The sequence below is a fragment of the Rhinoderma darwinii genome, chromosome 3, assembly GCF_050947455.1.
Source record: "Rhinoderma darwinii isolate aRhiDar2 chromosome 3, aRhiDar2.hap1, whole genome shotgun sequence".
NCBI classification, from domain to species: Eukaryota; Metazoa; Chordata; class Amphibia; order Anura; family Rhinodermatidae; genus Rhinoderma; species Rhinoderma darwinii.
Window position 1 is genome coordinate 77,529,972 of NC_134689.1, and position 12,805 is coordinate 77,542,776.

General features: G+C 39.4%; 12 non-coding genes across 12 annotated transcripts; all 12 read right to left on the bottom strand.

Moving 5' to 3' along the window:
• Positions 1-443: 443 nt before the first annotated feature.
• TRNAL-AAG (transfer RNA leucine (anticodon AAG)) lies at positions 444-526 on the bottom strand. Its single transcript has one exon. It is a non-coding gene; the product is annotated as a tRNA-Leu (tRNA).
• Positions 527-1,038: 512 nt separating this feature from the next.
• TRNAL-AAG (transfer RNA leucine (anticodon AAG)) lies at positions 1,039-1,121 on the bottom strand. The gene has a single exon. It is a non-coding gene; the product is annotated as a tRNA-Leu (tRNA).
• Positions 1,122-1,633: 512 nt separating this feature from the next.
• Positions 1,634-1,716, bottom strand: TRNAL-AAG (transfer RNA leucine (anticodon AAG)). Its single transcript has one exon. It is a non-coding gene; the product is annotated as a tRNA-Leu (tRNA).
• A 754-nt stretch (positions 1,717-2,470) lies between these two features.
• On the bottom strand, positions 2,471-2,553 carry TRNAL-AAG (transfer RNA leucine (anticodon AAG)). Its single transcript has one exon. It is a non-coding gene; the product is annotated as a tRNA-Leu (tRNA).
• A 512-nt stretch (positions 2,554-3,065) lies between these two features.
• Positions 3,066-3,148, bottom strand: TRNAL-AAG (transfer RNA leucine (anticodon AAG)). Its single transcript has one exon. It is a non-coding gene; the product is annotated as a tRNA-Leu (tRNA).
• Positions 3,149-3,902: 754 nt separating this feature from the next.
• On the bottom strand, positions 3,903-3,985 carry TRNAL-AAG (transfer RNA leucine (anticodon AAG)). Its single transcript has one exon. It is a non-coding gene; the product is annotated as a tRNA-Leu (tRNA).
• Positions 3,986-4,739: 754 nt separating this feature from the next.
• TRNAL-AAG (transfer RNA leucine (anticodon AAG)) lies at positions 4,740-4,822 on the bottom strand. The gene has a single exon. It is a non-coding gene; the product is annotated as a tRNA-Leu (tRNA).
• A 754-nt stretch (positions 4,823-5,576) lies between these two features.
• TRNAL-AAG (transfer RNA leucine (anticodon AAG)) lies at positions 5,577-5,659 on the bottom strand. Its single transcript has one exon. It is a non-coding gene; the product is annotated as a tRNA-Leu (tRNA).
• Positions 5,660-6,171: 512 nt separating this feature from the next.
• On the bottom strand, positions 6,172-6,254 carry TRNAL-AAG (transfer RNA leucine (anticodon AAG)). Its single transcript has one exon. It is a non-coding gene; the product is annotated as a tRNA-Leu (tRNA).
• A 1,349-nt stretch (positions 6,255-7,603) lies between these two features.
• Positions 7,604-7,686, bottom strand: TRNAL-AAG (transfer RNA leucine (anticodon AAG)). Its single transcript has one exon. It is a non-coding gene; the product is annotated as a tRNA-Leu (tRNA).
• Positions 7,687-8,198: 512 nt separating this feature from the next.
• On the bottom strand, positions 8,199-8,281 carry TRNAL-AAG (transfer RNA leucine (anticodon AAG)). The gene has a single exon. It is a non-coding gene; the product is annotated as a tRNA-Leu (tRNA).
• Positions 8,282-11,545: 3,264 nt separating this feature from the next.
• On the bottom strand, positions 11,546-11,628 carry TRNAL-AAG (transfer RNA leucine (anticodon AAG)). The gene has a single exon. It is a non-coding gene; the product is annotated as a tRNA-Leu (tRNA).
• Positions 11,629-12,805: the final 1,177 nt, after the last annotated feature.

Sequence of the window (12,805 nt, forward strand, 5' to 3'; positions counted from 1 at the left end):
TTTAAAATAGAAAGATTAGAACTGTTTCTTGTCCATTTCCATCATGTAGTTATTGGTTTATGATTAACAGTGCTGTAACAAAGAGGTACTGAAGAACCCTTGTTCTTGCTTTAACCTGAAAATACAGAAAAACTACCCTGGGAGGTACCCAGCAGTAGTTTAGTGGAGTTCCATTCTCTATAACATTCACTCAAGTAAGCAGAGGAATCGGTATTGTCTTACATAGTTTACTTAAATATGAGTATTCAAAAGTGGGATTTAAATCCACGCCTTCACGAGAGACTGCTCGGTCATCCTATCCTACACAAATAAGAAAACTTTCAAGATTGGATGCCAAGCCAGTCATCTGAAGAGTCTAACATTTTGGGGCGTGTTTTGGCATAGTGGGTTTTTTCACTAGCGCTGTCGGAATGACATTGCAGTGTGTTTAAGAAAAGTTGTATTGTCAGAAGTGGAATTTGAACCCACGCCTCCAGGGGAGACTGCGACCTTAACGCAGCGCCTTAGACCGCTCGGCCATCCTGACTTATAGAAAAGCCAAGCCTTTCAGATATGGAAGAAAAAACCGTCATGTTAAGGGTCCAGTTTTTGGGAATTTAAAATAGAAAGATTAGAACTGTTTCTTGTCCATTTCCATCATGTAGTTATTGGTTTATGATTAACAGTGCTGTAAAAAAGAGGTCCTGAAGAACCCTTGTTCTTGCTTTAACCTGAAAATACAGAAAAACTACCCTGGGAGGTACCCAGCAGTAGTTTAGTGGAGTTCCATTCTCTATAACATTCACTCAAGTAAGCAGAGGAATCGGTATTGTCTTACATAGTTTACTTAAATATGAGTATTCAAAAGTGGGATTTAAATCCACGCCTTCACGAGAGACTGCTCGGTCATCCTATCCTACACAAATAAGAAAACTTTCAAGATTGGATGCCAAGCCAGTCATCTGAAGAGTCTAACATTTTGGGGCGTGTTTTGGCATAGTGGGTTTTTTCACTAGCGCTGTCGGAATGACATTGCAGTGTGTTTAAGAAAAGTTGTATTGTCAGAAGTGGGATTTGAACCCACACCTCCAGGGGAGACTGCGACCTTAACGCAGCGCCTTAGACCGCTCGGCCATCCTGACTTATAGAAAAGCCAAGCCTTTCAGATATGGAAGAAAAAACCGTCATGTTAAGGGTCCAGTTCTTGGGAATTTGAAATAGAAAGATTAGAACTGTTTCTTGTCTATTTCCATCATGTAGTTATTGGTTTATGATTAACAGTGCTGTAACAAAGAGGTACTGAAGAACCCTTGTTCTTGCTTTAACCTGAAAATACAGAAAAACTACCCTGGGAGGTACCCAGCAGTAGTTTAGTGGAGTTCCATTCTCTATAACATTCACTCAAGTAAGCAGAGGAATCGGTATTGTCTTACATAGTTTACTTAAATATGAGTATTCAAAAGTGGGATTTAAATCCACGCCTTCACGAGAGACTGCTCGGTCATCCTATCCTACACAAATAAGAAAACTTTCAAGATTGGATGCCAAGCCAGTCATCTGAAGAGTCTAACATTTTGGGGCGTGTTTTGGCATAGTGGGTTTTTTCACTAGCGCTGTCGGAATGACATTGCAGTGTGTTTAAGAAAAGTTGTATTGTCAGAAGTGGGATTTGAACCCACGCCTCCAGGGGAGACTGCGACCTTAACGCAGCGCCTTAGACCGCTCGGCCATCCTGACTTATAGAAAAGCCAAGCCTTTCAGATATGGAAGAAAAAACCGTCATGTTAAGGGTCCAGTTTTTGGGAATTTAAAATAGAAATATTAGAACTGTTTCTTGTCCATTTCCATCATGTAGTTATTGGTTTATGATTAACAGTGCTGTAACAAAGAGGTACTGAAGAACCCTTGTTCTTGCTTTAACCTGAAAATACAGAAAAACTACCCTGGGAGGTACCCAGCAGTAGTTTAGTGGAGTTCCATTCTCTATAACATTCACTCAAGTAAGCAGAGGAATCTGTATTGTCTTACATAGTTACTTAAATATGAAATAGAAAATAGAAAGATTAGTACTGTTTCTTGTCCATTTCCATCATGTAGTTATTGGTTTATGATTAACAGTGCTGTAAAAAAGAGGTCCTGAAGAACCCTTGTTCTTGCTTTAACCTGAAAATACAGAAAAACTACCCTGGGAGGTACCCAGCAGTAGTTTAGTGGAGTTCCATTCTCTATAACATTCACTCAAGTAAGCAGAGGAATCGGTATTGTCTTACATAGTTTACTTAAATATGAGTATTCAAAAGTGGGATTTAAATCCACGCCTTCACGAGAGACTGCTCGGTCATCCTATCCTACACAAATAAGAAAACTTTCAAGATTGGATGCCAAGCCAGTCATCTGAAGAGTCTAACATTTTGGGGCGTGTTTTGGCATAGTGGGTTTTTTCACTAGCGCTGTCGGAATGACATTGCAGTGTGTTTAATAAAAGTTGTATTGTCAGAAGTGGGATTTGAACCCACGCCTCCAGGGGAGACTGCGACCTTAACGCAGCGCCTTAGACCGCTCGGCCATCCTGACTTATAGAAAAGCCAAGCCTTTCAGATATGGAAGAAAAAACCGTCATGTTAAGGGTCCAGTTCTTGGGAATTTAAAATAGAAAGATTAGAACGGTTTCTTGTCCATTTCCATCATGTAGTTATTGGTTTATGATTAACAGTGCTGTAACAAAGAGGTCCTGAAGAACCCTTGTTCTTGCTTTAACCTGAAAATACAGAAAAACTACCCTGGGAGGTACCCAGCAGTAGTTTAGTGGAGTTCCATTCTCTATAACATTCACTCAAGTAAGCAGAGGAATCGGTATTGTCTTACATAGTTTACTTAAATATGAGTATTCAAAAGTGGGATTTAAATCCACGCCTTCACGAGAGACTGCTCGGTCATCCTATCCTACACAAATAAGAAAACTTTCAAGATTGGATGCCAAGCCAGTCATCTGAAGAGTCTAACATTTTGGGGCGTGTTTTGGCATAGTGGGTTTTTTCACTAGCGCTGTCGGAATGACATTGCAGTGTGTTTAAGAAAAGTTGTATTGTCAGAAGTGGGATTTGAACCCACGCCTCCAGGGGAGACTGCGACCTTAACGCAGCGCCTTAGACCGCTCGGCCATCCTGACTTATAGAAAAGCCAAGCCTTTCAGATATGGAAGAAAAAACCGTCATGTTAAGGGTCCAGTTTTTGGGAATTTAAAATAGAAATATTAGAACTGTTTCTTGTCCATTTCCATCATGTAGTTATTGGTTTATGATTAACAGTGCTGTAACAAAGAGGTACTGAAGAACCCTTGTTCTTGCTTTAACCTGAAAATACAGAAAAACTACCCTGGGAGGTACCCAGCAGTAGTTTAGTGGAGTTCCATTCTCTATAACATTCACTCAAGTAAGCAGAGGAATCTGTATTGTCTTACATAGTTACTTAAATATGAAATAGAAAATAGAAAGATTAGTACTGTTTCTTGTCCATTTCCATCATGTAGTTATTGGTTTATGATTAACAGTGCTGTAAAAAAGAGGTCCTGAAGAACCCTTGTTCTTGCTTTAACCTGAAAATACAGAAAAACTACCCTGGGAGGTACCCAGCAGTAGTTTAGTGGAGTTCCATTCTCTATAACATTCACTCAAGTAAGCAGAGGAATCGGTATTGTCTTACATAGTTTACTTAAATATGAGTATTCAAAAGTGGGATTTAAATCCACGCCTTCACGAGAGACTGCTCGGTCATCCTATCCTACACAAATAAGAAAACTTTCAAGATTGGATGCCAAGCCAGTCATCTGAAGAGTCTAACATTTTGGGGCGTGTTTTGGCATAGTGGGTTTTTTCACTAGCGCTGTCGGAATGACATTGCAGTGTGTTTAATAAAAGTTGTATTGTCAGAAGTGGGATTTGAACCCACGCCTCCAGGGGAGACTGCGACCTTAACGCAGCGCCTTAGACCGCTCGGCCATCCTGACTTATAGAAAAGCCAAGCCTTTCAGATATGGAAGAAAAAACCGTCATGTTAAGGGTCCAGTTCTTGGGAATTTAAAATAGAAAGATTAGAACTGTTTCTTGTCCATTTCCATCATGTAGTTATTGGTTTATGATTAACAGTGCTGTAACAAAGAGGTCCTGAAGAACCCTTGTTCTTGCTTTAACCTGAAAATACAGAAAAACTACCCTGGGAGGTACCCAGCAGTAGTTTAGTGGAGTTCCATTCTCTATAACATTCACTCAAGTAAGCAGAGGAATCTGTATTGTCTTACATAGTTACTTAAATATGAAATAGAAAATAGAAAGATTAGTACTGTTTCTTGTCCATTTCCATCATGTAGTTATTGGTTTATGATTAACAGTGCTGTAAAAAAGAGGTCCTGAAGAACCCTTGTTCTTGCTTTAACCTGAAAATACAGAAAAACTACCCTGGGAGGTACCCAGCAGTAGTTTAGTGGAGTTCCATTCTCTATAACATTCACTCAAGTAAGCAGAGGAATCGGTATTGTCTTACATAGTTTACTTAAATATGAGTATTCAAAAGTGGGATTTAAATCCACGCCTTCACGAGAGACTGCTCGGTCATCCTATCCTACACAAATAAGAAAACTTTCAAGATTGGATGCCAAGCCAGTCATCTGAAGAGTCTAACATTTTGGGGCGTGTTTTGGCATAGTGGGTTTTTTCACTAGCGCTGTCGGAATGACATTGCAGTGTGTTTAAGAAAAGTTGTATTGTCAGAAGTGGAATTTGAACCCACGCCTCCAGGGGAGACTGCGACCTTAACGCAGCGCCTTAGACCGCTCGGCCATCCTGACTTATAGAAAAGCCAAGCCTTTCAGATATGGAAGAAAAAACCGTCATGTTAAGGGTCCAGTTTTTGGGAATTTAAAATAGAAAGATTAGAACTGTTTCTTGTCCATTTCCATCATGTAGTTATTGGTTTATGATTAACAGTGCTGTAACAAAGAGGTCCTGAAGAACCCTTGTTCTTGCTTTAACCTGAAAATACAGAAAAACTACCCTGGGAGGTACCCAGCAGTAGTTTAGTGGAGTTCCATTCTCTATAACATTCACTCAAGTAAGCAGAGGAATCTGTATTGTCTTACATAGTTACTTAAATATGAAATAGAAAATAGAAAGATTAGTACTGTTTCTTGTCCATTTCCATCATGTAGTTATTGGTTTATGATTAACAGTGCTGTAAAAAAGAGGTCCTGAAGAACCCTTGTTCTTGCTTTAACCTGAAAATACAGAAAAACTACCCTGGGAGGTACCCAGCAGTAGTTTAGTGGAGTTCCATTCTCTATAACATTCACTCAAGTAAGCAGAGGAATCGGTATTGTCTTACATAGTTTACTTAAATATGAATATTCAAAAGTGGGATTTAAATCCACGCCTTCACGAGAGACTGCTCGGTCATCCTATCCTACACAAATAAGTAAACTTTCAAGATTGGATGCCAAGCCAGTTATCTGAAGAGTCTAACGTTTTGGGGCGTGTTTTGGCATAGTGGGTTTTTTCACTAGCGCTGTCGGAATGACATTGCAGTGTGTTTAATAAAAATTGTATTGTCAGAAGTGGGATTTGAACCCACGCCTCCAGGGGAGACTGCGACCTTAACGCAGCGCCTTAGACCGCTCGGCCATCCTGACTTATAGAAAAGCCAAGCCTTTCAGATATGGAAGAAAAAACCGTAATGTTAAGGGTCCAGTTTTTAGGAATTTAAAATAGAAAGATTAGTACTGTTTCTTGTCCATTTCCATCATGTAGTTATTGGTTTATGATTAACAGTGCTGTAAAAAAGAGGTCCTGAAGAACCCTTGTTCTTGCTTTAACCTGAAAATACAGAAAAACTACCCTGGGAGGTACCCAGCAGTAGTTTAGTGGAGTTCCATTCTCTATAACATTCACTCAAGTAAGCAGAGGAATCGGTATTGTCTTACATAGTTTACTTAAATATGAGTATTCAAAAGTGGGATTTAAATCCACGCCTTCACGAGAGACTGCTCGGTCATCCTATCCTACACAAATAAGAAAACTTTCAAGATTGGATGCCAAGCCAGTCATCTGAAGAGTCTAACATTTTGGGGCGTGTTTTGGCATAGTGGGTTTTTTCACTAGCGCTGTCGGAATGACATTGCAGTGTGTTTAAGAAAAGTTGTATTGTCAGAAGTGGGATTTGAACCCACGCCTCCAGGGGAGACTGCGACCTTAACGCAGCGCCTTAGACCGCTCGGCCATCCTGACTTATAGAAAAGCCAAGCCTTTCAGATATGGAAGAAAAAACCGTCATGTTAAGGGTCCAGTTCTTGGGAATTTAAAATAGAAAGATTAGAACTGTTTCTTGTCTATTTCCATCATGTAGTTATTGGTTTATGATTAACAGTGCTGTAACAAAGAGGTACTGAAGAACCCTTGTTCTTGCTTTAACCTGAAAATACAGAAAAACTACCCTGGGAGGTACCCAGCAGTAGTTTAGTGGAGTTCCATTCTCTATAACATTCACTCAAGTAAGCAGAGGAATCGGTATTGTCTTACATAGTTTACTTAAATATGAGTATTCAAAAGTGGGATTTAAATCCACGCCTTCACGAGAGACTGCTCGGTCATCCTATCCTACACAAATAAGAAAACTTTCAAGATTGGATGCCAAGCCAGTCATCTGAAGAGTCTAACATTTTGGGGCGTGTTTTGGCATAGTGGGTTTTTTCACTAGCGCTGTCGGAATGACATTGCAGTGTGTTTAAGAAAAGTTGTATTTTCAGAAGTGGGATTTGAACCCACGCCTCCAGGGGAGACTGCGACCTTAACGCAGCGCCTTAGAACGCTCGGCCATCCTGACTTATAGAAAAGCCAAGCCTTTCAGATATGGAAGAAAAAACCGTCATGTTAAGGGTCCAGTTTTTGGGAATTTAAAATAGAAAGATTAGAACTGTTTCTTGTCCATTTCCATCATGTAGTTATTGGTTTATGATTAACAGTGCTGTAACAAAGAGGTACTGAAGAACCCTTGTTCTTGCTTTAACCTGAAAATACAGAAAAACTACCCTGGGAGGTACCCAGCAGTAGTTTAGTGGAGTTCCATTCTCTATAACATTCACTCAAGTAAGCAGAGGAATCTGTATTGTCTTACATAGTTACTTAAATATGAAATAGAAAATAGAAAGATTAGTACTGTTTCTTGTCCATTTCCATCATGTAGTTATTGGTTTATGATTAACAGTGCTGTAAAAAAGAGGTCCTGAAGAACCCTTGTTCTTGCTTTAACCTGAAAATACAGAAAAACTACCCTGGGAGGTACCCAGCAGTAGTTTAGTGGAGTTCCATTCTCTATAACATTCACTCAAGTAAGCAGAGGAATCGGTATTGTCTTACATAGTTTACTTAAATATGAGTATTCAAAAGTGGGATTTAAATCCACGCCTTCACGAGAGACTGCTCGGTCATCCTATCCTACACAAATAAGAAAACTTTCAAGATTGGATGCCAAGCCAGTCATCTGAAGAGTCTAACATTTTGGGGCGTGTTTTGGCATAGTGGGTTTTTTCACTAGCGCTGTCGGAATGACATTGCAGTGTGTTTAAGAAAAGTTGTATTGTCAGAAGTGGGATTTGAACCCACGCCTCCAGGGGAGACTGCGACCTTAACGCAGCGCCTTAGACCGCTCGGCCATCCTGACTTATAGAAAAGCCAAGCCTTTCAGATATGGAAGAAAAAACCGTCATGTTAAGGGTCCAGTTTTTGGGAATTTAAAATAGAAAGATTAGAACTGTTTCTTGTCCATTTCCATCATGTAGTTATTGGTTTATGATTAACAGTGCTGTAACAAAGAGGTCCTGAAGAACCCTTGTTCTTGCTTTAACCTGAAAATACAGAAAAACTACCCTGGGAGGTACCCAGCAGTAGTTTAGTGGAGTTCCATTCTCTATAACATTCACTCAAGTAAGCAGAGGAATCGGTATTGTCTTACATAGTTTACTTAAATATGAGTATTCAAAAGTGGGATTTAAATCCACGCCTTCACGAGAGACTGCTCGGTCATCCTATCCTACACAAATAAGAAAACTTTCAAGATTGGATGCCAAGCCAGTCATCTGAAGAGTCTAACATTTTGGGGCGTGTTTTGGCATAGTGGGTTTTTTCACTAGCGCTGTCGGAATGACATTGCAGTGTGTTTAATAAAAGTTGTATTGTCAGAAGTGGGATTTGAACCCACGTCTCCAGGGGAGACTGCGACCTTAACGCAGCGCCTTAGACCGCTCGGCCATCCTGACTTATAGAAAAGCCAAGCCTTTCAGAAATGGAAGAAAAAAACGTAATGTGAGGGTCCAGTTTTTAGGAATTTAAAATAGAAAGATTAGAACTGTTTCTTGTCCATTTCCATCATGTAGTTATTGGTTTATGATTAACAGTGCTGTAACAAAGAGGTCCTGAAGAACCCTTGTTCTTGCTTTAACCTGAAAATACAGAAAAACTACCCTGGGAGGTACCCAGCAGTAGTTTAGTGGAGTTCCATTCTCTATAACATTCACTCAAGTAAGCAGAGGAATCTGTATTGTCTTACATAGTTACTTAAATATGAAATAGAAAATAGAAAGATTAGTACTGTTTCTTGTCCATTTCCATCATGTAGTTATTGGTTTATGATTAACAGTGCTGTAAAAAAGAGGTCCTGAAGAACCCTTGTTCTTGCTTTAACCTGAAAATACAGAAAAACTACCCTGGGAGGTACCCAGCAGTAGTTTAGTGGAGTTCCATTCTCTATAACATTCACTCAAGTAAGCAGAGGAATCGGTATTGTCTTACATAGTTTACTTAAATATGAGTATTCAAAAGTGGGATTTAAATCCACGCCTTCACGAGAGACTGCTCGGTCATCCTATCCTACACAAATAAGAAAACTTTCAAGATTGGATGCCAAGCCAGTTATCTGAAGAGTCTAACATTTTGGGGCGTGTTTTGGCATAGTGGGTTTTTTCACTAGCGCTGTCGGAATGACATTGCAGTGTGTTTAATAAAAATTGTATTGTCAGAAGTGGGATTTGAACCCACGCCTCCAGGGGAGACTGCGACCTGAACGCAGCGCCTTAGAACGCTCGGCCATCCTGACTTATAGAAAAACCAAGCCTTTCAGAAATGGAAGAAAAAACCGTAATGTTAAGGGTCCAGTTTTTAGGAATTTAAAATAGAAAGATTAGTACTGTTTCTTGTCCATTTCCATCATGTAGTTATTGGTTTATGATTAACAGTGCTGTAAAAAAGAGGTACTGAAGAACCCTTGTTCTTGCTTTAACCTGAAAATACAGAAAAACTACCCTGGGAGGTACCCAGCAGTAGTTTAGTGGAGTTCCATTCTCTATAACATTCACTCAAGTAAGCAGAGGAATCTGTATTGTCTTACATAGTTACTTAAATATGAAATAGAAAATAGAAAGATTAGTACTGTTTCTTGTCCATTTCCATCATGTAGTTATTGGTTTATGATTAACAGTGCTGTAAAAAAGAGGTCCTGAAGAACCCTTGTTCTTGCTTTAACCTGAAAATACAGAAAAACTACCCTGGGAGGTACCCAGCAGTAGTTTAGTGGAGTTCCATTCTCTATAACATTCACTCAAGTAAGCAGAGGAATCGGTATTGTCTTACATAGTTTACTTAAATATGAGTATTCAAAAGTGGGATTTAAATCCACGCCTTCACGAGAGACTGCTCGGTCATCCTATCCTACACAAATAAGAAAACTTTCAAGATTGGATGCCAAGCCAGTCATCTGAAGAGTCTAACATTTTGGGGCGTGTTTTGGCATAGTGGGTTTTTTCACTAGCGCTGTCGGAATGACATTGCAGTGTGTTTAAGAAAAGTTGTATTGTCAGAAGTGGGATTAGAATCCACGCCTCCAGGGGAGCCTGCGACCTTAACGCAGCGCCTTAGACCGCTCGGCCATCCTGACTTATAGAAAAGCCAAGCCTTTCAGAAATGGAAGAAAAAACCGTAATGTTAAGGGTCCAGTTTTTAGGAATTTAAAATAGAAAGATTAGTACTGTTTCTTGTCCATTTCCATCATGTAGTTATTGGTTTATGATTAACAGTGCTGTAAAAAAGAGGTACTGAAGAACCCTTGTTCTTGCTTTAACCTGAAAATACAGAAAAACTACCCTGGGAGGTACCCAGCAGTAGTTTAGTGGAGTTCCATTCTCTATAACATTCACTCAAGTAAGCAGAGGAATCTGTATTGTCTTACATAGTTACTTAAATATGAAATAGAAAATAGAAAGATTAGTACTGTTTCTTGTCCATTTCCATCATGTAGTTATTGGTTTATGATTAACAGTGCTGTAACAAAGAGGTCCTGAATAACTCTTGTTCTTGCTTTAACCTGAAAATACAGAAAAACTACCCTGGGAGGTACCCAGCAGTAGTTTAGTGGAGTTCCATTCTCTATAACATTCACTCAAGTAAGCAGAGGAATCGGTATTGTCTTACATAGTTTACTTAAATATGAGTATTCAAAAGTGGGATTTAAATCCACGCCTTCACGAGAGACTGCTCGGTCATCCTATCCTACACAAATAAGAAAACTTTCAAGATTGGATGCCAAGCCAGTTATCTGAAGAGTCTAACATTTTGGGGCGTGTTTTGGCATAGTGGGTTTTTTCACTAGCGCTGTCGGAATGACATTGCAGTGTGTTTAAGAAAAGTTGTATTGTCAGAAGTGGGATTTGAACCCACGCCTCCAGGGGAGACTGCGACCTGAACCCAGCGCCTTAGAACGCTCGGCCATCCTGACTTATAGAAAAACCAAGCCTTTCAGAAATGGAAGAAAAAACCGTAATGTTAAGGGTCCAGTTTTTAGGAATTTAAAATAGAAAGATTAGTACTGTTTCTTGTCCATTTCCATCATGTAGTTATTGGTTTATGATTAACAGTGCTGTAAAAAAGAGGTACTGAAGAACCCTTGTTCTTGCTTTAACCTGAAAATACAGAAAAACTACCCTGGGAGGTACCCAGCAGTAGTTTAGTGGAGTTCCATTCTCTATAACATTCACTCAAGTAAGCAGAGGAATCTGTATTGTCTTACATAGTTACTTAAATATGAAATAGAAAATAGAAAGATTAGTACTGTTTCTTGTCCATTTCCATCATGTAGTTATTGGTTTATGATTAACAGTGCTGTAAAAAAGAGGTCCTGAAGAACCCTTGTTCTTGCTTTAACCTGAAAATACAGAAAAACTACCCTGGGAGGTACCCAGCAGTAGTTTAGTGGAGTTCCATTCTCTATAACATTCACTCAAGTAAGCAGAGGAATCGGTATTGTCTTACATAGTTTACTTAAATATGAGTATTCAAAAGTGGGATTTAAATCCACGCCTTCACGAGAGACTGCTCGGTCATCCTATCCTACACAAATAAGAAAACTTTCAAGATTGGATGCCAAGCCAGTCATCTGAAGAGTCTAACATTTTGGGGAGTGTTTTGGCATAGTGGGTTTTTTCACTAGCGCTGTCGGAATGACATTGCAGTGTGTTTAAGAAAAGTTGTATTGTCAGAAGTGGGATTTGAACCCACGCCTCCAGGGGAGACTGCGACCTTAACGCAGCGCCTTAGACCGCTCGGCCATCCTGACTTATAGAAAAGCCAAGCCTTTCAGATATGGAAGAAAAAACCGTCATGTTAAGGGTCCAGTTCTTGGGAATTTAAAATAGAAAGATTAGAACTGTTTCTTGTCCATTTCCATCATGTAGTTATTGGTTTATGATTAACAGTGCTGTAACAAAGAGGTACTGAAGAACCCTTGTTCTTGCTTTAACCTGAAAATACAGAAAAACTACCCTGGGAGGTACCCAGCAGTAGTTTAGTGGAGTTCCATTCTCTATAACATTCACTCAAGTAAGCAGAGGAATCTGTATTGTCTTACATAGTTACTTAAATATGAAATAGAAAATAGAAAGATTAGTACTGTTTCTTGTCCATTTCCATCATGTAGTTATTGGTTTATGATTAACAGTGCTGTAAAAAAGAGGTACTGAAGAACCCTTGTTCTTGCTTTAACCTGAAAATACAGAAAAACTACCCTGGGAGGTACCCAGCAGTAGTTTAGTGGAGTTCCATTCTCTATAACATTCACTCAAGTAAGCAGAGGAATCTGTATTGTCTTACATAGTTACTTAAATATGAAATAGAAAATAGAAAGATTAGTACTGTTTCTTGTCCATTTCCATCATGTAGTTATTGGTTTATGATTAACAGTGCTGTAAAAAAGAGGTCCTGAAGAACCCTTGTTCTTGCTTTAACCTGAAAATACAGAAAAACTACCCTGGGAGGTACCCAGCAGTAGTTTAGTGGAGTTCCATTCTCTATAACATTCACTCAAGTAAGCAGAGGAATCGGTATTGTCTTACATAGTTTACTTAAATATGAGTATTCAAAAGTGGGATTTAAATCCACGCCTTCACGAGAGACTGCTCGGTCATCCTAACCTACACAAATAAGAAAACTTTCAAGATTGGATGCCAAGCCAGTCATCTGAAGAGTCTAACATTTTGGGGCGTGTTTTGGCATAGTGGGTTTTTTCACTAGCGCTGTCGGAATGACATTGCAGTGTGTTTAATAAAAGTTGTATTGTCAGAAGTGGGATTTCAAACCCACGCCTCCAGGGGAGACTGCGACCTTAACGCAGCGCCTTAGACCGCTCGGCCATCCTGACTTATAGAAAAGCCAAGCCTTTCAGATATGGAAGAAAAAACCGTCATGTTAAGGGTCCAGTTTTTGGGAATTTAAAATAGAAAGATTAGAACTGTTTC